The 23045-nt window shown below is 39.6% G+C and overlaps 1 protein-coding gene across 3 annotated transcripts in view; it reads right to left on the minus strand.

Moving 5' to 3' along the window:
* The window catches only part of LOC149828418 (uncharacterized), a 60370-nt gene that overhangs the window by 8346 nt on the left and 28979 nt on the right, over positions 1 to 23045 (minus strand). The window contains exon 10 of one of the 3 annotated variants that reach the window (XR_016434285.1): positions 15682 to 15717. The exons of the other annotated variants lie outside the window; for them this stretch is intronic. The gene's annotated coding sequence lies outside the window, so the exon portion shown is untranslated. The remainder of the gene's footprint in view (positions 1 to 15681; positions 15718 to 23045) is intronic. 3 annotated transcript variants of the gene reach the window in all.

Raw genomic sequence — 23045 nt, forward strand, 5'->3', positions numbered from 1 at the left:
TTAGAAGAGGAAGATAAGGTATGAGAGGAGGACAAGGTAGAGGCCAAGGAGAAAATCAGGGAGGTCGTGGATTGCTTCTACTTCTCAATACTCCCTTCATTTTTTACTCAGATAGAAGGATCCCCACCTGTTGTATTTGCAAGAAGTTGGGCTATGTTAAAGTTAATTGTTGAAATAAAGATGACTCAAGATATTCAAGGGAGGCAAACTCTCAAGCAAAGAATGCATTAAGTTCATCTGGAGGATCATGGAAGTATAATTACCAATGGATAAATAACTTATTTTGACTGTCATAGCAGGGCTGAATATAAAGCAGAATGACCAGGAAGTGTGGTACATTGATTCTGGGGCAGCCAATCATATAACCGAGGATGAAGGCAAATTTAAAGTTTTGAATCATTATTCTAGTAGGGATAGTCACTTACACTGGAGAGGTTGTCATTCTTATGTCTGATTCTAATCTTTGTTTGTCAAATATATTTCTAGCTCCTAATATAAAAAATAATCTTGTATCTATTTCTAAACTTGATAATACAAACTTTTGCATCGTTTTTACTCTTGTTAATATAAAAGATCTTCACGTGAAGAAGACGTTCGTTGAAGGAGAAAGACAAGGAAATATGTATTTCTTCAAGGAGAATCATCTACTTTAAGTTTCCCCCAAACCTTCAAAAAATCCAGAAGTTCTTTATCCTCTTGTTTTGTTAATAAGTCAGAATCTAAACAGCCAAAAGTCTAGCACAATCGCCTAGTACATTATAATAAGGCTTTTGTTGAGAAGCTTGTTTCTGATGGTTTAGTTCCTTTGTCCTGTTTGAGTTCTGAGTCAAATAAAATATGTCATAGTTGTCAAGTTTCAAAGAGTCATGTATTTATGCACTTCTTCTAATACAAGAGCTCCTAAATTATTTGATATCATTCATTCTGATGTATGGGGACCGGCTCCTATTGTTTTTTCTTCTGGAAGTCATTATTATGTTATATTCATTGATAATTATTCTCGATATACCTAAATATATTTTATGAAGCATAAGCATAAAGTTTTCAAAATATTTAAGAACCTTCATGCTTTTGTTCACAATCAATTTTCAGTGTGATGGTTGAGGCAAGTACTCTTCAAATGATTTTATTGAATACCTTAAGGAAAATGGAATTAAACGAAGAGTGTCTTGTCCCTGGGCCCTTCAACAAAATGGCCTTGCTACAAGGAAGCAGAGACACATCATCGAAAGTGCCCTTGCTATGAAGCATGAAGGATGTGTCACTTTATATTTGTGGACTGAAGCATTACACTAGTCTATGTAATTAATATGTTGCAAATGAAAGTTCTTCAACATAAATCACCATACTACGAACTGTTTGGACAACATCCTAACTATGGCTTTCTATGTGACGCCCTAAAATCCCAACTTGGAAAATTCGTAAATTCTTAGGGTAATTTTTTTTTTTTGAAATCGTTGCGCAAAGAGGAAAAACTGGCAAGGGAAAACAGTTGGAAATTCTGAGTGGGTCACAGGAAGCGACAATAGAAAGAAACATTTTATTTATTACAAATTGATACATAAGGAATGTACATCATTTTCCTTTTCAAAAGACCACTGCCAAGATCTCAAGTTCTAGAGTGTGGGTTCAGTCTATCGCCGCACATCAAGCTCCATCACACCACTAGAAGCCAAACACTTGTATCCCCATAAAACGGGGTCAGTACTCTTGCAAGTTGGTGAGATAAACCATCCATACATTATCATTTCTAAGGAAAAGCATAAGGTATGAAGCATGAAGTAGGATACAAATATGTCATAACTTGAAAACTACAAGTAACAGGCTATTGCTAACATGATGGGACAGTTAGAAATATTTAAACCAAAGTACATGTGCGTGTGTCAAGTAAGCAAGTGTGTGTGTTACAAGTCTAAGCAACAATGAGAGTAGCAAGTACAACAACTACATCAAACTGAATAAGGAAACAAGCCAAGCAACTATTGAACAACGAAATGAGGGAACTAAGCAAAAGAAGGAATTGTGCCAAACAACTGTTGAACAACAAGTAACTAAGGAACCAAGAACAAGACAAACACAAGAATAGTACTAACACAAGCAGTGCGGTAAAGATAATGCTAATTGATAAGTGACGATGTCCATCACTAACACACGTGGATAGTAACATCAAACATTTGGGTAAGTAAGCAAGGAAGATACGTGTAACCACACGTTTTCAGCACAGGTGAGCTCAACTCACGAAATGGGTCTATAACCCCTATGAACTCGCCACGGAGTTCATAGCATTCGATCCAGTTTCAAAGGCAAGCATGTATTTCTATAATGTGTTACAAGTCTCTTTTGTACTTACGGGGCGGATCACGAGTCAAGGGTAAGTCGTGTGCCTAATGCAAATGCACACGAAACTAATCAGACATTTAAGCAGTAAAGCACTTAATTAATGGAGCCCTTACGATGATGAAAATCATTGTGTACACCAAACCATAATTAGGCATAATTATGTGTATCCCATCACAATTCCTCCTTTCGAGGTACTTAGGCCCATCCGGCTTGGTGTTCCCCGCATAGCAACACGAGCAGAAATGTCAAGGTCACACTCAAACATTTACGTGCTCCAACACTACCAGCATAGTGAAGTGCCTTGCCAACGAAGGCGATAACCATATATGACAATTAGAGATGTGACAAGCATTAGCTTAATGCCAAGGGGTGAATCACCGCATACATATGTGTACTGATGTCGCATACAATCCATATGATGTACATGTTAATAAAAGCAAGGTATAATTGCTCAACCATCAAATGTAAATGTTAGTATTTACGTATCTCATTTCCATTCATGTGTGAACACGTGCAAGGGCTAAGTGGCAATCAACAAAGCAGTAAATAAGCGATCGTATTGTGATATTTGTAATTATAACAATGCAAGTTTATCCAACCTGTGCCTCTTGCATGAATTTAAAACTACGCAAATGCTTCGTGGTCCCCACGGGGTACGCAGCGAGGTCTCAGCCATATCATTCACATGCTCGGCCTCACACAACCCAAAAAGGAGCACGTCGCTGGTAAAAGCGATCTCACATCACTACTATTTCCATTTTCATTTCTAGGGTATCACAATACGTGAGCTCTCTCTCACGAACATGGGGCCATCGCCCAAAGACTCCAACTGAGTCCCAAACCTCAACAGGTCGAACTGTGCTATACCCTCATGGTGTTTCAGTTTCAAGTGTATGTCATGTCAAGTGTGAAGCACGTCTCTGGTGCAACGTATATTCATCAATATACGAATGTGAGTCAAAACAAGTAATACTCGACAAACCAACACCAGTGACATACATGTCAGGATGTGCCAAAGTGCATGTGCGAAACGAGGAAAGCCATGAAGCCTCAATCATTCGCATGAGTATCGAGCAAAAGCTACGATATGAACATATATTTATGTAAATGGCACATTTTAATATATTCAAGTGATACGAGGCTCAAAAATGCATATACAATCATTATCGTACGTGCATAGAGTGTTTCGAGCCTTGAATATGTATTTCCCAAATACGTGTATTCCAAACGTCATACCATGGAAAATCTCGCATAGTGAAGCCTTCTACGAAGGATCTTCGCGAAATCGACACTCACGAGTGTCGAGAATGAATCTTGGCTTAATCCCATTCGTATGGGAATCACGTTATCATATCCCAATGCGTGGCCGCACTCTGCTCGCATAAACGGGGCACGAACGATGCCATTTGTCGGAGGTGTCTGACGAAGGTGTGAAATAATACACGCAAGTGTATAGCGCGATGCTCGACGTGAGCTCAACACATTGCTGCCACGACGGGACAGTGGGGCACGAGCATCGAATGCCCAAGGTCGCAACGATCTCGTTGCACACAAGCGAGATTCCTCGCTTTACACGTGCCTTCGCCTCGTGGGTTGGCGGCAACGAAGGGGAAGTTGACGCCACCCATCAAATTTCGCGGGAAACTCAACGAGGACTCGACCACCGGGTCTGAGCCTGTATGTGGCTCAGACCATGGGCTGAGGAGCCTAGTTCAGCCCTTAGCTGCGCTAAAGGCAGCAACCACTATCGGGTGCCTTAGCACCCGGTGCCAAGGTGGCGCCAAGGGGAAAGTCAGAGCCCATATAGGGTTGATTGCATGGTTGGGCTGCTGGGGCCTCGCCAACCTTGGTCTACACCCCCCGTGCAGACCAAGTGCAGATGACAGCCACATTGGTCAAGGGCCAGCACTAAGCTCACCCGGGTGCACCAGCACCCGGCTAGGCCTAGAGCCCCAAAAATTGGGCTCGGTTGGGCTAAATGCCCAAATGGGCCGATTGAACTTATAGCAGGGTCCAATGATGACTAGACCCAGCTGAGTCACAAATGTGACCCTGGTCTGAACCCTTGGGTTCAGACCAGGGTAACACACCCAGCCAACTCCCAAAGTGGGAGTGGTTGACTCAAGGGACCCCCAACCGGTGGGTCACAACTTCAGCACGGTCTGGACCCTGTGGGTCCAGACCCTGCTGGGTCAAATGGGGCAGAGCAGCACACTGGGATATGCGCTAAGCCTATGCCCCTGGTCGGACCCATGGAGGGTCCCGACCAAGGCTGCAGGCCACAACCTGCACCCCACATAGGTGCGCCCATGGGGGCGACCTAACACCCAACGTGGGTGATGCGGTCAAGGCAGCATGGGCTGGACCCAGTAGGTCCAGACCCAACTGTATCAAGGGAAAAAAGGGGGTACAGGCTGGTGGTCTGTACCCCCTGGTCTGACCCACACTTGGGTTCAGACCAGGCCAATCAATGGTCGACGCCCCACAAGTGGGTGCGCCAAAAGAGGGAAATTTGGGTGCAAAGTGCACCCGGTTCCCAGCACGGGTGGTGCAATCAATGCAGCACGGTCTGGACCCAGTGGATCCAGACCTTGCTGAGACAAGCGGTGGGGGCGATGGGCTGGGGATCTGTGCCCCCCTGGTCTGACCCCGAAATGGGTCCAGACCCCTACACACTAGTCGGCGCCCCATAAGGTGGGTGCGCCAAGCTTGTACCCGGGTGCTAAGAGCACTCGGTTTGACTAGGTTGTACAACAACAAGGGGGGGGGGGACCCCACATAGTAGTGGACTCCCAGGTGGGCCTGGGTCCCTTCGTGGCCCAGACCAACTGGCCACCACCAGGGGGCTGCAGCAGCAGCCCAGCAATCCAAACCGCACCAAGGGACCACCAGGGGGCTGCAACAGCAGCCCAGCAATCCAAACCGCACCAAGGGGGGGACGCACATGAAAGTGGCCCGGACTGACCGACCCTTGGTCAGTCTGGGGACTTGCTGCGTAGGTTGCAGCAGCAACCCAAGGTGGCCATGTGGCCCCAACGTAGCTACACAAAGGGTCTGGGCTGGCTGCGAAAGAGCCTAGCCCAGCTACCTCGAGCACAGCCCTACAAAGGGGCGCTCCACCGAAAATCATACATAGCATTCGGAAAAAAAAAACGAATCATGCTACAATGTTAACGAAACAAAAACGAAAGGCATAAAAGGAAACACAGAGTTTCCATTGAACATGCTCATGGCTTGAAGCCATTACGAATCGGTTTGCAAATGCAAACCGATCTTGAGCCTCAAAGCTTGCAACCTATGCCATTCCATACAAACGAAGTATGAGAGGGAGGTGACTCACCTTAGGGAAAATGGAGGGTTCCTCCTTCAGCTGGGGCTATTTATGCCTCTCTCACACACACACACAGCAACTAAAGAAAAGAAGAAGGGAGCTGGGGGAAAGAGAGGAGGAGACGGTGGAGGGGAAAAGAGGAGAAGGAGAGAGGGTGTCGACCCTCTCTCTCCTCCCCTTCCATTTTTAAAAGGGGAAAAAGGATGGAGGGTGGGGAGTGAAAGGAGGGAGATGGAGGGTCTCCCCATCCCATGCCCTCCCTATGCCCAAAACTAGGTCAAAGGGGGTGTCAAGGGCTGGCCCCCAACCACTCCCATTGATTCAAGGGGAGTGGTTGGCTTTGACTTGTCAAAGCCAAGCCACCAAATGGAAATCGCCCCTTTTTTTGAAATTTAAACTTTTATATATATTTTTTTTAAATGAATGCATTTAATGGGGTTAGGGGCTACCCCCTAAGGGGCGCCCATCCCATCCCAAAATCATGGGGCTGCCCACCCACTTCTTAAAATGGCATTTCAAGACCCCAAAAGTTGCATTTTACTTGCTTTTCAAAAAGCCCTTCCAAAGTGAGTTTTTTTTTAAAAGTTACTTTATTTTTATTGCAATAATCATGGGCTGAGGTGGGGCCCATGCCAACCACTTCTCCCAAATGCCCAAAACAAACCTCCTTTTAAATTTTTTTCTAAAACCTCTTTTAGGTTTTGTGAAAATTACAATTGACTACATTTTTAAAACCCTATTTTGCTTTTTAAATGGATAGGTTTTAAATAATTCAAAAGCTACAATTCCAAATTATATTTCATGAAATTAAGACCTAAATTTTAATATTATATGTTTAGATCTCCAATTTTGACGAATTTGGACCTCGTTATGACTCGTACTTTACCGATATGCCCTTTTTCGCCAAATTACATAAAATAACAAGGTAATATCCTCGTTTAGGTTCCAAATTTGGAGTGTGTCCAAAGGGATATAATATCAATCAAGTCTAAAAATATCAGGGTTCAATTCGTCGTGGTTTTCCCTGAATCACCTCCTAAAGCAAATTTACGCGATCCAGAACCTCGAAATGCTATATATGCATAAATTACGAGCAAGTCTCGCGTTAAAGCCAAAAATCACCAACGTTGAAAACATATTTCATCTCAAATTTCCTCAGAAATATTGTGGGTCTTACATTCTAAAAGCATATGGATGTATTTGTTATGTTCATATTGATGCATCTTTGAGAACTAAGTTTGACAAGAAAGTGTATATTTGCAAGTTAGTTGGGTATGTTGATGATTACAAGGGTTGTCAGTGTTATTATGTTGAAAATTAGTGCATTCGCATTTCAAGAACATTATTTTTTATGAACAAAATTTTAATAAGGAAAACATTCAAAGCGGTGTTAGATTGCAATCCAATCAGTCATATCAGCCCTAGTTAGATGACAGTTTGTTCCCTATAGAGAACACATCGAGAAATGAAGATGAAGATAATTTTGATGATTCAGAAGGCGAAACAAAGGAGCAGAATGTATCAGATCAACCAATTAGCAGCTCAGATATGATGAATAGGAGATTTAAAGGTATTGTGTATGAGCACAGGGATCAGACAATAACAGAAAACAATCTAGAACAGGGGAACACCACTGCACCATATGTAACACCTCAATTTTTATAACCCAAAAAATGGTGGATTTTTTTTTAAATACTTTAACAAATACAACGGGAAAACACATTGGGTCAAAAATTTGGCGTGCTACTTCACATGAACACTTGCAACATATAATTATGGAATTCATAATTTAACAACTAATTAACCATGCATAAAATAAAATTAATATCTACAATATCCAAAATTTATTATAATTGTCCTTGAATTGAATTAAAAAAAAATAGAGTCCAAAATTCATGTGAAGGCAAAGGAAAGGTAGTCTCGGTCCCCATTACAACCTTCTGCCTTTGCATGTAAGCAGCTATTCAACTCCTTAAAAAAACATTAAAATCAGAGGGGTCAAGCACAACTTGTCTCAGTAGGATAAATTATACTAAACTTGTAAAATAGAAATACAAAACAAGAACTTCATCTGTTTTTTTTATAGCAATTTAACTCTAAGTGATTAATCATGCATTTTAATTTAAGCAACAAATATAAGAACTAGCAAATTTAAACAAATACGCATTATTAATTTTTAACTCAAATCAAATATAATGTATGAACTTAGCATATGTAGGAGTCATCAAATGCATGCATAATCTTTTTTTTTGTTTGATTAAGTGTTCTTTCTTAAATGACGAATGTAATGCCAAACTAATGTACATATATTTTCAAGCTATCACTTCTTAGCCCCACTGGTACGACACAGGCTTGAAAACCAGATCAAGGCCATGGCGCAAGGGTATTTTCATACATAAGGATGGCTTTGACCTGGCCAAACACCTTTCACCAATGATAGGGTGAGGGATGATAATTTGAAAAAGATTCCCAACACCTTTAATCCTGATGCATCAGATTTTCTCACGAGTACCTTATCCCTTTACGCTGCAGTCTAATGCAGAGGTTTTCCCATAAAATCGTGGGAGGGGAGGAGCAACCTTTCGTGCTTGAACTTACTTGACCAACAAACTTTTGTACCACTTGTCACTCTCCAGACAAGTATCTTTTACATATGATGTTGCATTGTTTTACTTATTTACTTGATGTTTTACATGAAATCATACTTGAACCTGTAAAAAGGATTTGACCTCGTATAGAGCAATGGATGCACTTGCAAAGTAGTGAAACATCAATTCATTTATACTTTTAAACATAAATACATACATATGCATAAATGAAAATTTCATACATTTCATGCTTTGGCTAACATATATGCATGTACATGAATAATACGATAAAGAAATATATCTTGCATGCATCCACATAACTGAAACATCAACATCATTATTGTCATCATAACATGTTCAAATATGCAGCCACAACTAACATTTGGGATTTAACATCACACTTTGCATGTTAGACCCTTCGCTCCATTCACTAACGCTTAGCTCCCTTTTTCGCAATATGTTTAGTTATCAAAATTTTCATTCATGACATAAGGTAGACACATCTTTACTGTATAAATCAGACATGTATATGCAAATACCTTATGCATAAAAATCATAAAAAAAAAACTATGAAACATATATACCTACGCATGAATCGGAGTTGGACCCTTGACCAACTCCTAAAATAAAAAACTCTCAACTCTGTCTAACAGTTATAGAGTTTACAGAAAATTTTGCAGATAGTGAACAAAGCTAAAATTTTCACAAATCATATAAAATTTTGTCAGCTTTTCGTAAGCACAAACCGTTTATAAAAATTCCTTTGTATGAGGGAGTTACAAATATTTTACTATAGACATATCAGACTGTTTTCAACTATTGCAGTACGATGCTCAAACCATGAACAGAGCTAAAAATTTCACAGAGGGTAGAAAATTTTGTTACCATTCCAATGCAACAAACTGCTCATCAAAACTTCTCTGAACGAGAGAGTTATGAATATTTTATTGGCTGAAAAACTGTAATTTCGGGTCTATGCATTCGAGTAGGCCCAAACTGGGTTACCTGAATCCGTACACCCATATTTTTTTTGACATAATTTTAATTAAAAACTAAAATAAAACTACACAATTAAGTCTGATCTACTCTAAATGAGACAAATCATATTTTTTCTCAGCCGATTGGCCAGAAAAATCGAATCATCTCTCACCTACATTATTTTCTCAAAAATTAATTCAAGAAAATGCATAATAAATGAAATAAATCATGGAATTTATATGTAAATAAAATTCAAAAAAATCTACAAAAATCACAGAATATCCACATGCATATATTCTACCAACTTCAATAAAAAAATTACAGAATCTATGTCACAAAATTCATGATTTCCCTAAATTACCAATTTTTTTTCTTAAAAACCCGATTTGACTAAAATTGTGATATTTCAAAATTTTGACCATAGAAATTTACCAAATTTTTACATAATGTCTACAACAACCTACTCTACTAATCCAAGTCAATACTTTCAAAAAAATTATAGCATAATTTGTGTATTTTTAAAATTTACAGATTTTTTTTTAAGAAACCGGTTTTTGAGCAAAACATGTTTTAAAAAGGGGTTTTCTCTCAGAAAACCATTCCCTTTCCATCTTTCGATAACCCTAAGCCAAACCCACGTATGGGAGGGTTTGTTTAGGAATTCAAGTGAAGTATAAATCCACCTACCTTTTGTCGAAGAATCTGCTCCTATGCGAACCGATGGGTCTTTTCGCAATATCCGGCCATTCCACGCATACCAAGACCACGACTAGGCTCTCTTTTAGCCCTCCTCAACCACATGAAGGTATTTTTTCAAAGCTCCAAGGTGAAAACCAATGGAGTTGAGGTAGGAGAAAGAAGAAAAAGTGGTTTTCAGAGAAGGAGAGAGAGAGAGAGACTTGAGATAGGCTAAAAAAATATTCAAAGACACAAAATAGGGGGGGGGGGGGTGAGCCCCTCCATAGCTTTATAGATTCTAGGGTTTGGTCAAGGGATAGATTAATTTCTAGCCCTTGATCAAGATCAAAAATAAATTTCCAAATCCCCTTGCATTGCTACTTTCCCTTTTTTTTATAAAGAGTCCCTTTTCTTTTTTGTTTGTTTTAGCTTAAGACTCATGTTATGTATTATGTATATCATATAATATACTTTATATCTATAATATATTATGGCTATGAGGGCTAGTCGACCGATCTATAGGAGCTAACTTTTCTTTTTTTTTCATGAATTAGCAACTTCCTTGCTTGGCAAGCAAGTTGACTAATTCAACCCTCTTGTTTTTTATTATTATTAATTTAAATGTTTTCTTCTTACCTTTACTTTCCTAATCTCTAAAGGGGTTCCAGCCCTTGCTGGCCCCTTTAGAATTTTTCCAAGTTGATGCCCCCCACTATGGGGCTCTTTTAAAAAAAAAATAGCAAGTGTTGACTTTTTCAACCTTGTTTTATTTTTTTGGTGACTTTGATTTTAACTTCTTTTTCAAGTTGATTTTTGTTTTTAACTTTTTAAAACTTTAAATAGGATGCCACATAGGATGGGAGGGCCCACCCATTGACTCCTATCATTTTATAAATTCTAATTAATTCTTGAAATCCATTCCATAAAATTCAAGCTAAATTTATTCTAAATTAAATTAAAATGTTTTATAAATTCATTCAAAATTCACATAAAATTTTAATGAATGAAATTTAAGCTAAAGTTATTGGTTAAGTCTTCATTTTATTTAGTTGCTGTTTTGCTTCTTTCTAATTTGTTTATCTTGAGGCTAAGGGTATTTCTTAATACTTTTAAGTCTTTGACTTGCTAGGCCACCCATTATCTCACTGAGCTTATCAAAACTCGAGCTTGAACTGAACTTAAGCTAGAATTGGGTGGGGTCATGTTGGAGTGTGGATGAGGCAGCGTCAAAGCCATTTAGAGGGTATCTTTCTAGATAAGGGTCGGAGAGAGCGGATCGTATGAAAAACCTGGGTGACATTAGCAATGTTCCCAGCAGCCAGAACCGTTATACCCGCCCCTCTGTTGTAGCTCAGTTCAAACGGGACCCAGCCAGGACGGGATTAATGGTTCTGGCGGATGGGTGACATTGCTAATATCACCGAGCGTTTCATATTATCCGCTCTCAGGGTTGGAAAGGGGGGGCTTTAACGGGTATGTATAGATAATGCTAAGGTAATATTACCATGGTCACATTTGGTTAAGGCTGGGAGAGGGGCTTTTGATTGGGCACTCATTGTCTCATTACAGTTTCTAGGGAGGGGATGTGTCTTACATGTTTTCGTCTCTCTCTCTCTCTCTCTCTCTCTCTCTCTCTCTCTCTCTCTCTCTCTCTCTCTCTTCGTAGTTTGGTGCAGTGCACCAGAACATTACTATTTGCAACAATTTCAGAAGCCAATGCAACTGAAAATTATCATGATATTCTTAAAAAATCACCTAATTGAAAGTATCACAAATTTGTCATGATATTAACGCATTTTTTGCTCTTTATTTTTCATATATGTATACATTTTGTAAGTCTTATACAGCAATATTTTCTCTCTGATTTTTCTAAGAAAAAATTTTTTAGTCCTCCAGCTCATGATACAAAGTCGTCTCTATGGCAAGAAATATTTTGCACATCTTCAAGCTCGGGTGCATAAAGATCTTCTCAAGGTTATAACGATAGATGCAGAGAAGCACAGGATCATAAATATAACCAAAAAGACACTAACGAAGAAAGAATTTATTCGTTTTTTGCGCATGTTGGCATTCTTTCATCTTTGCACCCCCAGTGAATTTCAGTCTTAACTAAAATTCATAATCAAATTTCTCCCCGTCTCGTGGTGCTCATTATACAAAGTCGTCTCTATGGCAACAAATGCCCCCATTTTTACCGAAAAGATTACATTTTTTCTTCGAAGATTTTCACACCATGTCTTGCAAACGCATTTTACTTCTAGACGAAATCACACCATGAGTTGCATCCATTGAGTCTAGGAAGAGGTTACCCACCTCCTACCAGTGCAACAGGTCATCTACTTCTTTCTTAATCAATAAGTTGTTCTTTGAATCTATCACTTGGAATCAAGGATTTAAGTAGAATAGATCTGGACCAAAAGAAAGCGGATTACAAGCTAAAGAAAGATGATCCAGTTTCATAAAAAAAAATACCCATATTACCCCTTACACCTTTCAATGGCCTTAAAGATATTATAACATGCTATTGGACCTAAATACTAATTATTTAATCCGATTCAAAAATCATAAAAATAAAAAATACTAAATACTAATACATCACATATTTGGATCAAAATTGATTCCAAAAAAAAAATCGAAAGCTAAAAAAAAAATTAAATTTGTCTTTAAGATGGACCGAGTTTATGCGTTCAGGTGCAATGACATATTTTTTTCGAAAGTGTCCTCTAAATGCGTTGCATTCGTTTCTCTCAAGGTCAAATAGCTTCGTCCTCGGAGTCTGAGTCTTGCTAATTGGATTACTGCAAAAACATTCACCCATAAATATTTTAGTTGGAATTCATTTTATAAAATTAAGGAGAACAAAATAACAATATTCATGCATTTTTTGAAGTAATATAAATTTATCAAGTTGGAAAATTACCTGATTCCTTCTCGATGAACCTTCACGAAAATTCGTATTTAGCTCTTCTCAAATTTTAAAAGAATTAGAACTTCTTGATGAACCTTCACCCATAACTGATTTTCATTTTCATTCGTCCTCCAGATGTGCTGCATTAGAACTTCTTAGGATTTTCTTATCATTAGATAAACGATAAGTATTTGTATGTTCCCCAATCTTGATTTGGCTTTTCTCAACCTACCAGATTTTTTCTTCCCATGGTTTCTCTATTCTCTTTCCTAGGTTTCTTCTTCCACCTGTTTCTTTCCTTTTATTCCTTCTCTCCTCTCATTTTCCTAGGTTTTGTTTTTAGTGGGTACCTCTTCATGTGCCTATTTCTCATTTTCCTCTCTTTCTTGATGGTTCAGGACCTCTTCCACCTTTTGGACCTTTTTCTGGACTTTGGATCCAAGTATCTTGACCCTCATGAACACTCTAGATGGATCCAGACCTTTAACTTCCTATTCCAATCCATAATCATATCTATGCCACTCGTCCCTTTCCTTGATCTACCAATGGCTCAAGACACAATCAAGAATGAAAACAATTCAACTTACATAAAATTTTGAAAACTTTTAGGTGTCCTAATATACATTTATTTCAGCAAGTCACTTTGGGGTTCTAGGTTTTTGGTTTCCTTCTTGACCACTCATGACATTTCCAGCCAGGTTCACCTACCGATATACTTAGACTTAGGGTTTCCAGTATGTGGTATGAGAATCTTAAGATCCAAGAATAGAAAAAAAGAGTTTGATAACTCTTGCACACAAAAATCATAGTGGCTCTAGACATAGAGAGAGGATAAAAGAAAGAGAGCACACACAGAACAAGTATTATGTCCACACAATTTTGTGAGATTATTAGAGGTGAGAAATTTAATACTTAGAATTTAGGTGAAGTAAATCCCTAACAATGTGAGTGTGTGAGGTGTTTACGGTTCAAGAATTCTTAGGAAATAACTTTCCTGAAAATATCTCAACAATGGAGGAGACTGGGTTCCATCACGATCGCCGAAACATTTATTGATGAGAAAATCCACCAAGGGTTTTTAAAGTTTTTAGAAACATACCTCCCTTTCAAAAGATATCACTCATTGAAAAGTGTATTTCAAAGTGCCAAAAGTAAACAAAAAATTATTCTCGGTGGCAAATGCAATTGACTCAGGGCATTATGTCATGTTCGATACAAAGGACGTGAACTTCTTATACAACATTAGAAGCTTGGATAAGGATGTGGTACACACCGGCAAGCATGTTAAAGATTTATTAGTTTCATCTGTCGCTATGTCTTAAGTTGACAAGATGAACATAAACGATGGAGCATCAATTTGGCATGCTAGATTGGGTCATCTTAGCATGGATAAATTGAGAGTCATGGTAACCAAAAATCTAAATGGGTTGCCAAAATTGACTTCTTTTAGAAATAGTGAATTATGTGAAGGATGTTAATATGGAAACCTTCTTTTAGAAATAGTGAATTATGTGAAGGATGTTAATATGGAAAGGCACATTGTCTTCCATTTGATAGGGCTTCCTCCATATGCAATGCTCCAATAGATTTTATTCATAGTAACCTGATGAGAACTTGTGTCACACTAACCTATTCAGGTATCTGGTTGTGAACAGTGGATCCAATGTAGTTTTGTCAAGTGGTAGTTTTGGCCATTTCTCATGATAATTGGGGAAAAGATTTTCTACAATTGTTTGTATTTGTATGTATAATCGACTTAGCAATCCTCATTCCAATGAGATAACTTGATTGTCAGGTCAGAGCTGGGATCTCAGGTTCGAACCTTTTATAGGTTATTCCAAGCTTTATATATATATAGAGAGAGAGAGAGTGTGTGTGTGTGTGGTAGCTGCTTGATCAAAGCACACTCACGCATCGCATGCATTTTTTTTGCACAAAAACACATTTTTTTGTAAAAAAACACCTTTTAGCAAGCACCACTAAAGGTCACAGTTCCGCTGGGACCTTTAGGGATGCTTCAAACGTCGTTAAATAACAAAAACTAAATGCCACGAGTGCCCTGGCTGAGCATTTAGCGACATTTTGAAGCATCATTAAAGCCTTGTTTGAAATTTTTTGCACATTTTATAGGGAAAAACGTGCTGAGTCATCCATCCGTTTAGACAACTATGGATTAAGCAGCTACCACTTTTCCTCTCTCTCTCTCTCTATATATATATAGGTTGTAGCTGCCTACTTTCTTTAGTGTCTACCGGCAGCCTACCAAGCTTTGAAAGGGTTTTTTTCATTTTTTCTAAAATCTGACCAAACAGATGTGATCTATATGTTTAATTTTATATGAATCAGCTCTTGGATAGACCGATTCCGACACAAAAGTTTTTATAAATTTTAAAAATTGACTGTACAATTTTAAAAAATATTCAATGCTTAAGTCATGTTTTTACCAAAAAAATATGATTCAAGTGTCATTTTTTACTAAATAGACCATGCCAAACACATCTGCAGGGTTAGATATGTGAAAAACTGTAACGCTCCAAAATTTCAAACTTGCGAACCTTTCGGAAAGCATGCAAGAGACTATAAAAAATCATTTTCATTTCAGAGTTTGCTTATGAAATCAGCGAAAGACTATTCTTTTGTCAAATTTAGAAAGAAAAGCTGACAACTTTGGGCACGTTAGCTAAAAGAACCAAAACTCACAATCCATGCTACTTGCAAAACACTTGGAAAAACCACTTTCATTAAAAATACCTAAATAGTACAAAATTCGGATATCCCAAGAAAAATCTGTTACAAAACCCAAAAACGTCCAGGACGCGAGCTAAGAGCAGGAAGAGAAAATCTTGAAGCCATCTTACCATCACGTAATCGCCCGTGGTGTACCTAATCATCACCTGTACCCATAGAATGGGTTAGTTTCGCGAAAAACTAGTAGGTGCACAAGAGAGACTACAAGAAATTGAATTAAGTACATTTAATTCAACATGCTAAGCAGTTTAAAGCAGATCAGCAGTTAACAGGTAAGTCGTTTCAAACAAGCAGTTCAAAACAGGTAAGCAGTTCAAAGCAAGTAAGCAGTTCAAAGCAGGCAAGCAGTGCAATTGTCAAAACGCAACACGACGATTCATTTGATCATAAGTTGTGAACTACCACGCAACAAGCAAGTCTCATGACCCATCAACCAGTGTGAACAGACTTTATGTTTCGATATTACTGGCATGAGGGTACGCACAGACAAACCGTAGAAACAACTGAGACTAGTTCGGGCATCTGTTATTCTATGTATTTTCAATAACCCGAATAGCTAGTTGAGTCTGCTCCTAAGGGGACGACTTTAGCCGAGAGAGGATTCCTCAAAAGCAGGTACTTGGCAACGGATGCATCCAACTTCTGCAGAAGTCCATGGGATCTACCACCTAGGATAATGTATGGTAGTCCCTTCCCCTGACTCCAATGACTGGGGAGGCCGGATCTTTGCCCATGGGTTGGTTGTTAACAACTTGTCCATTGGAGTTATGTATCAATCCATCCTCTCCCTTGACAGAAACATAAGGGCGAATGAGTGCGTCAGGGGTAAATTAACTGACGACTCATTCTATATGCTCTGGTCCTTTGACTAAATGAGCATCTTACCTGTGAAGGCGATCCCATTTTTATGTGTTTACAACATTGTGCATTTAGCACTGTTCGAGGTACTCTAGAACGAAAGGGATATAATTCCTCAATAAGAACCTCAACAAAAGTGTTTCACAAAGATGTAATGTTTCTCAAACTTTACTTTTGACATTCTTTATCTTTTGAAACAGCCAACAGCTTGTGCCAACATTTGGCATGCAATTTTCTAGAATCTCATCCGCTATCGGGGTATCTACATGCCTCGCATGACTCGATATCGGCCTCGATAGACGAGATACGGGTTTCTCAACAGATCCCCCGCTAAGAAGTTCGCTCAAGCCCCAATTCGGGGTTACCCGAGATATGTCGAATAGAGGAACAGAACCAGCCAATCACATTCTTCCAAATACTTTGATTTAGGCAGTCATTGATGCTTTTACGCAGCTCCCTAAAATCTTAAGTCTACTTTGCAGGACTGCTCACTCGAAAAGTCAGGATCCTTGCAAGGTATCCATCTCCTTATATGAGGATGTATCGTTAAGCTCTCGACTCAACTTTTGTCGCAAGAGGGAGAGCAATAAATGCCTTTGCATCCTCCACGAGGATCCCTTTATAGTACATGCAATGAGCAAAAACCTGAGCGGCATCTGCAATGGCAAGGCAGTAACGAAACATTTGCAAAAACAAGAGCCTGGACGCAAAGCGCGACGACAAAGGAAAGACATGACAAAAAGTAAAGGACAAAGATCGGAAAACTATGTCCTTGAGTTAAATGCGTATTCGTATGCATATATATTTATTTAATTATCATTTTTAGTTAATTGAACTCAATTCAATTATCCAAGTCCTACGTGCAATCTTCCCCTACCTTGAGGAGTTGCAAGCTTGTTGGCGCCTGTGGGTATAAACGATTGACGGCTTGGGTCGCAGAGCCAGAGTTGGATCCGTTGTACGAGCTGCAAAAGTGACAGTCTTAGCAAGCTAACACCAAAAACAAAAGGTCGGGGGCACTGTCGTTGACATAACGTGAAGGAAAAAGAAGCAGGGGCATCGTGCCCTTGCGCACCACAAGAAGCAAAGGCAGGGGCTGCAAGCCCCTACTGACCTGCTCTCTGCAACCTACGAGGAGGCAGGGAGTTGCACCCCTGCCCTCAGAAAGCGAGGGCAGGCAGGGATTCGCCCCTATCTGACAAAGTAGAAGAGAGGCAGGGGCAAAACCCCTGCCTGTCAACAACAAAGGGGAGGCAGGGGGCTTCACCCCTGTCTGTCGAGCATGCAAGGAGGCAGGGGCGAGGCCCCTGCCCGTCGATCAAAAAGGGGGAGGCAAGGGGCTTCGCCCCTGCCTGACGCCAGAGAAGGAGCAGGGGGGTGGGGGGGGGGGGGGGGGCTCGACCCCTCCCCTGCCGGAAAAAGGGGAGCACGGAGGGACTTGACCCCCTCCCTTGACCGCAGGGAGCACAAGGAGCAGGGAGGGGGCTCGACCCCTCCCTGAAATCAAGAGTAAGGAGGGAGCTCAACCCCTCCTGCGTACTACGAAGGCAGGGAGGGCTCGAGCCCCTCCCTGCGATAAACATAGGCAGGGAGGGTCAGACCCTCCCCTGCGCACCTAAATAGGGGAACAGAGAGGGGCTCGACCCTCCCTGGTGAAGACAAAAGGGCAGGCAGGGACCCCAAAACCCCTGTGTCGGAACCCTTCTCACAGGCGGCAGGGGTTTTACCCCTGCTGACCTGTCGGCAAACTGGTAGGGGCTAAAGCCCCTGCCGGACGGCCCTTCCTTGCCGTAAAAGGCCGACAGGAAGGGGCTTTTGCCCCTGTCTGTCAACGGAAGAAAAGAAAAGAGGAAGAGGAGGCGGCAGAGGGAAAAGGAGAAGAAGAACGAGGGGAAAGGGTGCGTACCTGGAGGACGCCGGAGAGCTCGTCGAGGGGAGGAGGGTCATCGGTGGTGGGATGCCGGTGGTCGTGCTCGTCGAATGCAAGATCAGCAGGGTGGTCAGTCGAGAGAGAGACGAGAGAGCAGAGAGGGGAAGGTGTTTTGTAACCCCTCTCCTGCCTTGTTGTCTTTAGAAGGCACGAGGGAGGCAGTGCCTCCATTGGGTCCGGGTCGAGTCTGGATCCGACCCAAATCCAAGTTTTTTTTTTTGGGGGGGGGGAGGGGGGTTTACAAAAAACTCCTAATTACTGGTGGTAGGCAGCTACCACTTTTCATATATATATAAAAGAAAGCTTAAGAATACAAATATTGTTTTTTGCTGAATAAGTCAAGCTTGTGACACTTCTATTACAATTGGGTAACATTCCTGGACGATGACCGTACACGCATAACATCCTCTCCTCTTGACCATCGTTCAAGATACAAGGTTGATGGTATTGATAAGCACTACCATTTTGATAAATAGAGATGGATAATGACAGTGTAAATCAATTTGAAAAAAAAAAAGTGGCTTCTTGTAATAAGTGTAGATATTGGGTTCAGTATGTGCCTTAGAAGAAAGAGAATTATTAAGATGCTTAATTGGTTACAGTTATGTAGCTGGATGGAGACTGCAGTGATTAGATGGATGGCGTATATGAATCCATGTTCGTTGGGTCCAAAGTAAGAAGAGGGCATGTAAATTACCGGAAGAAAGAATGAGGATGGCCATCAGGACCAAAAGGGAGGCCTGGAATTTTATCCTTCCCTTCCATGATCAATCGCTCTAACAAGACCAGTACAATTATCCGAGTTCGGATAAAAATAAGGCCCGGAAAGGGGCTTAAATAAATGAGTCGAGAAGTGGGAGAATTGAGATTAAACAGGCAAGTTACTTTCCAAATTCCAAAAGATTAAAGTAGGAAATAAATGCTTTATAATTTGTAAATCATTAGGGCCACTACAGTATCTTCATCACCTTTCCACACAAGGTTATACAAGGAAACTTTGAATTTGGTTCTTAAATTTTCAAGCAATAAAAAGATGATAAACTCTAGACAGTTTTAATTCCAATTTCCAAAAACGGCCAATGGTCCTATACATATATATATATATATATATATATATATATATATATATATATATATATATATATATTAACGTGCAAGATCACTTTTGAACATGACCAAAACGAACTCGCGCGGAGCATCCATTGCGCGCATGATGGACGCTCCGAAGTTGTCTCTGCTGAGCAAGAGCTTTAGCAGGGACAAAAGTTGCTGCTAAAGGTCTCTAAAGGTCTTCTTTGGCGGAACCATGCAAGGAGCATCCATCACGTGTGCAATGGACGCTCCGCGAGAGTTCGTTTTGGTCATGTTCAAAAGTGATCATGCACCTACAAGTTTTTCTTTTATATATATATATATATATATATATATATATATATAACATTTGCGGCAGTTGTTTGTATGTACAGATACCTTATTTTTCCAAAAAAAAGAGGGAAAAAAAACTTGGCACGGTTTTTGTGCCATGCACTGTTATCCTAGTTTTCTTGATAAGCCAGTTTAATACAGGGGACTGCTTGGCTAGCGGTTCTTGTGCCATGCCCTGTTAATTCTACATATTTGCATCACATTTTCAGAACAAAATACGTGAATATGATCAAAGTAATGATAGATTGATGAGGATAACTAACTCCATATCAAAAATATGTGAAGAAAAATTTTTGTTTAAAGTACGGGAACATCATTACAAATGTTTTGTACCAAAAAAAAGAACAATGAAAAATGCTAAAATTTTGAGTTGAAGAAAGTTTGGTAGACAATATATATAGAATATGAGAACGCCATTTTCATGGATGTTTTGTTCTTTTCTCTTGAATCTAACCATTCAATGTGATTTACAAGTTTGGTTTTATAAGAACCCGCTCTTGAATCATCCAATTTTGAGGCTTAAACAGGAATTTTTAGGGCTTTAAAATCAATGACTCATAATCTTCATAAATATTCACGCATTCAGAATTAGCATTTTTCAATGGTTGATTTCTAACAAATTCACCACACCAAGCACATCCCCATGGTAGGATTTGCAAAAAAAGTGTTGGAAATGCCCATATTTCTGGTTCTCATATTCTAGCTCTCATATATATATATATATAGGCATGGGAGTAACAGTGGACGATTAATGTTATTCGGACGAAGAGGCACCGCTGATTGCAAACATGATCAGCAGCACCCTTTTTTGTGCAAAAAGCTTATTCCTCAACTAAAGATCTGGGCGGAAAACAGGTCTTTAAAGGTGGTCAAAGACTGCCACTGATTCACCATGTTGGGCAATTTTAAGCAACATCAGAAGTACAGGGAGCGTTCAACCTTTGTTCAACAGAAAGGGGTTCAACGATACCCCCTTCCCTATATATATATATATAGATAGATAGATAGATATAGATATAAGTTGGTTTTAATTTTACAAGATGAGGTCAAAATATAGGTAAATACGAGATTTTTCCTTTAAAGCAAAGCTATATATTTGGAACTATGCGGTTAAATCCAAGACCCATTTTGAACTCTAGATTTGGGGTTTTTTCTCAACGAAATACCTTTTTAATACAGCTGATGTGTCAATTACCATGTTTCGTAAATTTTAGCTACTTGGTAAGTTCTGGCCAATCACAAAATACCTTTTAAATACAGCTCATGTGTCAATTACCATGTTTCATAAATTTTACCTACTTGGTAAGTTCTGGCCAATCACATAATACCTTTTAAATACAGCTCATGTGTGAATTACCATGTTTCCTAAATTTTTCCTACTTGGTAAGTTTTGGCCAACTCACATAATACCTTTTTAATACCGCTCGTGTTGATTGCTATGTTTCATAAATTTTAGCTACTTCGTAAGTTTTGGCCAGATCACATTTATGTGAATTGGAATATGTTTGAAATAAAAGTTTTGTTCCAAAATTTATCTCCTAAAGTGTGCAACCAAAAAGAAGTTTGTGCTGGGGTGCCGCCCTCCACTGGCAGTACCATACTGCATAATAGATATTCAATAGATAGTATTATTATTATCATTATAGATGCATTTATAATGGCTTAAAATCATAAGCATCGAGTCTGTAGCTAACAAAAACACTCATTAATTCCCAAGTAACAGCAAGTAACAACAGATAATCTTGAGAAAAATACCCCACCAGCTTCCCAAAACAAACAAGCATACAAACGAACAAGGAAAAAAAAAAAGGTAAACCGCTGAAAATTGAGGTCACAACAAGCACAAAAATTAATCAAGATGCCAAACAGGAAAGAGAATTTTGTTGCTTTCAAGTCATATTTTGATCAATTCTAATAGCACAGATTTAATAACACATGATATTACATTTAAAATTCAAGACATATTCTGATCAATTCTAGATATTCCAATAGCACACATCTAATATAGTAATATCACATGATATTACATTTAAAAATTAAAATCTTTTAAAGGGTTGGTAAATTCTAATCAGATTGCCACGTTGGTTGACTGCATGTCCTGCCTGAATTTCAAATTGAATTTGTATACTTGGATGTTACCATTCAAGATGTGTCATGATCTATGTAACAGGGATTCGGCTACCAGGGTGCCGCACCCGCGTCGAGTCGACGCGGGTGCGGTCAACCCGACCCTGGGTGCGTTGACCACACCCAGGGTCATTTCAGTCCATTTTTTTATTTTTATTTTAAAAAAAAAAATGCCCTATGAAAAGGGAGGGGGTGTTGCGCAGCTGCTGGAGTGTTGGGGTAACCAACCCCCACTCCCCACGATCCCCCACGACCCCCATCTCCCTTCTGTTTCGCCCCTCTCTTAGGCACTCTTATAAACCCCCCATCCTCTTACTCTCTCACTCGTTATCTCCCTTCCCCTACTTCTCCCCCTCTCGTTTTCCTTTCTTTCTCGCACCATTTGGTGAAAAGGCACACGGCTCACACGAGCACAATGGTGAGGGGACTCCTTTGGATTCACGGTAGCCGAAAGAGGGAATCAGAAAGAAATCAGGAATCCGCAATTCACAGGTAGGGTTTACTACGATTGTTGTGGGTGTATTTTGTTTCAAGTTTGCAATGGGTTGTAACACACCCCAAATATAAAGGATTTTGAAAGAAAAAAAGAGGGGTTTTAATGGCTGCCGAAAACCCCAAATCGGCAGATTTAGGGGTTTCGGTTGCTTTGAACCCCAAATCAAAAGAGGAGTTTTAAGGACTGCCGTAAACCCCAAATCGGCAGATTTGAGAATTTCGGCTGCTATGGACCCAAAAAAAAACTCAAAGATTGAAATCACGGACTGAGTACTGGCAACAAAACGTTTTTTTTTCTTCTTGTATGAAATCCATGAATAGAAATTTGTGATTTAGTTATCCTAAATTAAAATTGAAAAAATGTTTGTGATTTGCCTCAACTAATCGGTGTTCTCTTTTGTATCTCAAAGTATAGTTGTGTATGACTGTGGGTTTGCATTTTTATCCATGGTCGAAAATCTGTCTGCAACACCTGCATTAGAACAAAAAATATGTTTGATTAGTTGTTCTCACTTGCTTAGTTCTTATCCCATCATAATTGTGTAATGAAAGGTGTTGTACATTTGGATGCAAGTAGGAGTTATATTGGTCGAGATAGTATGAGATTTTATGCTAACTAAAATGTGATGAACATGAAAT

This window comes from Nuphar pumila, chromosome 9, assembly GCF_984573655.1.
Source record: "Nuphar pumila chromosome 9, dmNupPumi1.hap1.1, whole genome shotgun sequence".
Lineage (NCBI taxonomy): Eukaryota > Viridiplantae > Streptophyta > Magnoliopsida > Nymphaeales > Nymphaeaceae > Nuphar > Nuphar pumila.